We start from the raw sequence: 3,159 nt of genomic DNA on the forward strand, positions 1-3,159 counted from the left end.
CCTACTGTAGGCATGAAAATTATTCGTATTTTTATTCAAGAATCTTGATATCATGCATATCTCCATGATCATAATTATCATGTCATATCTCCAGATCATACCATATCTCCATGATCTTTATTTCGATTGCTTTCAAGCCACTCCTACAATGGTTGATCTATCCACAAACCGATTTTCAACTCATTCCATGAAGCGGTTTACCCTGTAGCTGGGCGTGACAACAAATCGGTCTTGTTTCAAGTTACGCGAATAATAATTGGTAATGCATCCTAAACCATTCATCGATTTGCACCAAATTTGATACTAGGATTCGCCTTTGAATAAATTAAGGATTAAGGATTCGCCTTCGCCTTATGTGTGCCAAATGTCAAGGCGTTCGGATAACTTTTTATAGCAATTTTTGCAAATTGTGCAAAAAATGAAAGAAAAAAATTTAAAATAAAAAATCGAAACTTCGGCCGCTTGTATCTCGGAAATAGCTGGGTCGATTTCCTTTCAAAGTAGAGTCAACAATTTTTTTAGCACAGAACAATTATCATGATTGGCTAAAATCTGTATGCTAATTATAATTTCACTTGTGAGTCAAGAATCATGTGCTAAGATACAGTACAATATGTATACACAATTTATGCTGCTATATATGACACTGTCACCATCAGCCTTTAAAAGATCTTTTATATATAATGTCTAATGTTTGGTAAGTCACAAAAATATCCAAAATTCCGAGACCGTGTGAAAATGTCTATGTTGGTACTGAGTGGGAAAAATGGAACCATGAAGTTGCCAGGCTGATGTCCCGTGGTGGGAACAGTCATTGGTATATCATTAGGATACTCTGCATCAGGGTGTCGCTTCAGCCACTCATCAAACATACAATCTATCATGACATGGTGAAGAATGAAAAAAGGATCGTTTGGTGATGCTGCCGGATTAGCCATTTGTCCTACTTTATTAGGTGGAAGAGTTACAGTGCTTCTGACATCACCCAGTACAGAAATGGCATGAACCTAAACAATAAAATATAATATCCATGTAATAAACAATGCCAATAATCGTACTTACCACTCCATGCAGTCGATGTGTGAATGCTATCATCCGGCTCCGAGAGCCTGGTGTGAAGGTACAGAAAGGATCAAAAGAAGGTATACACAGACACATTCTGTCTCTACGACATCTAGGTATGTTATAGCTAACATCAGCGTCAACAAAATTTCGATAGTTGTTTCGTGATATAATGTTATAAGGTGGTGCATCATATCTATTAAAAGCCATGGCCCGATTCACTTGCTGATTTGTGGGCCAGTCAGGATTGTTGCTATTACATGGATCAGTTCCTGTGAATGGACAACGTTGAAGGGGACCGGTGCTTATATTTGGATCACATATCTGAAAGAATGTATTCCAACATACTGTGTCCCATCCATCACCAACAATATCTCCAAATACACGAGGAAAACCACTGACATTTCTTGTTGCCCCAATCCTATTTTCTATAAAAAGATCTTCTGCGGGTACTCCAGTAGATTTTTGAGTTTCAATTCGCCAGTCCCAATAAGGTAGCCTGAAAGTGTGATAGTCTGTGTGTCCATGCTCTTCAACATGTATTGTATTTCCCACTCAAACCACAAGTGAAAGTATCTGTGCCAAGTTGTGAATCCAGGTGCGAAATGAGCATAATCCAAACGATTATTTATATCTAAAATGAATATAAATATACAATTATGTATGTAGCCTAATTACTATTAACCACTCTTCACTACTATTAACATATGTGTAGCATACGATTATAATTACCAGCTTTTGTAAACATCATAATGTGACCAGGCCTGCAATAACAGAGCATGTGGGCACATGAAATTATGCCTTGTTTTTCAAACTTTCATTACTCATAATTTTTTATGTCACCATCCTATGTCCAAACAATTTTGAACCCTTATTTCATTAGCTATATAATGCAAGTTACAGAATGCCAATTTTCTATTTCATTGCTGAGATATGACCTGTTATGTGACGGGATGTAGTTTGTGCCCACATGTCCTATGCACATTTTCGCAGGCCCGGTCACATGTACAATTACACCACTGCATGCAGATGCAATACATGTTTACTACACTACACACTTATTTATGATTTTACCTGGTGTAGCAGAGTCTTTTGCAGCAAAGTGGTGCAGCCACACAAACAAATTATAAAGTGACGTATTTGTCATGGGGAGATTTGTGGTTCCTGGAACTGCCTCTTCTAATACAACCATGTACCCTGAGTCAAATGAACGTGTTTTAAGAATAGTATCAATGAATGCAGCCAGTCACTATCAGTGTAGGTAGCAACAGGTGGTCGGGGAAGAACTTGTGACTGAGAGCAATCAGGTCCATAGTGACCAAACTTACACCGACTACAGTCATACCCCGAGTAATTTCCATTGCACTGACAGACCTGTAGTTCAACAGAAGAGTAATCATGATAATACAGCTACTTAAATCTTGCAGATAACAGTCAACTAATAATGCGATCATAGGATTTATTTTGAGTATTAGTACTAACCCTGGTGAAGTAGTGAGGCCAATTGCGACGGACATCAGCACTTTTTCTGTCATATCCAGGCAAATTCAAACCAATGCATTGTCCCCTACCGGAATCCTGTCCACACACACCATCACTTGTAGTCGGACAACACTCCAAGTTCTCTAGACTTGTAACATCACTGCATGCTGTTGGTATTTGACCATAAACCTTCTGCCCCAACAGACAGAACAAGACAATGGCCATGAAAGAAACTTGACCACTTTGCATTATAGCTACAGTATACAAAAACAAGATAGCTACAGTCCATACACAGTTAATAGCTACCACCCTTGAAACTTAACAGACATTATAGCTACTGCAGCTAACGTACACCACTATGACAAGCTCTACTACATACCTCACCCCCCCCAAACCCATACTGTAGCTACAGCATTCACTCACCTGGGTAACTTTGTATAGTCCACTGGACAGTTTCAGTTGTGTGATAACGAATCCAAACCTTGCAGTAGCTAGTTGTTTAACTGTACATAACTATATACTCATGTTTGTAATGCAATACCCCTGGCTTTTAATATGCTACGTACTTAAATATGCGCACGTTGTAAAACATCCATGTGAGGTCAAAACTTTGAA

The 3,159-nt window shown here is 38.5% G+C and overlaps 1 long non-coding RNA gene across 1 annotated transcript; it reads right to left on the reverse strand.

Annotated features, from left to right (window-relative positions):
- Window positions 1-1,269: 1,269 nt before the first annotated feature.
- LOC136245478 (uncharacterized) lies at window positions 1,270-2,948 on the reverse strand. Its single transcript, XR_010695876.1, has 3 exons — window positions 2,545-2,948; window positions 2,137-2,436; window positions 1,270-1,696 (listed from the first exon to the last, which is right to left on the reverse strand). It is a non-coding gene; the product is annotated as an uncharacterized lncRNA (long non-coding RNA).
- Between the last annotated feature and the right edge of the window lie 211 nt (window positions 2,949-3,159).

The sequence above is a fragment of the Dysidea avara genome, chromosome 2 (assembly GCF_963678975.1).
Source record: "Dysidea avara chromosome 2, odDysAvar1.4, whole genome shotgun sequence".
Classification (NCBI taxonomy): Eukaryota; Metazoa; Porifera; class Demospongiae; order Dictyoceratida; family Dysideidae; genus Dysidea; species Dysidea avara.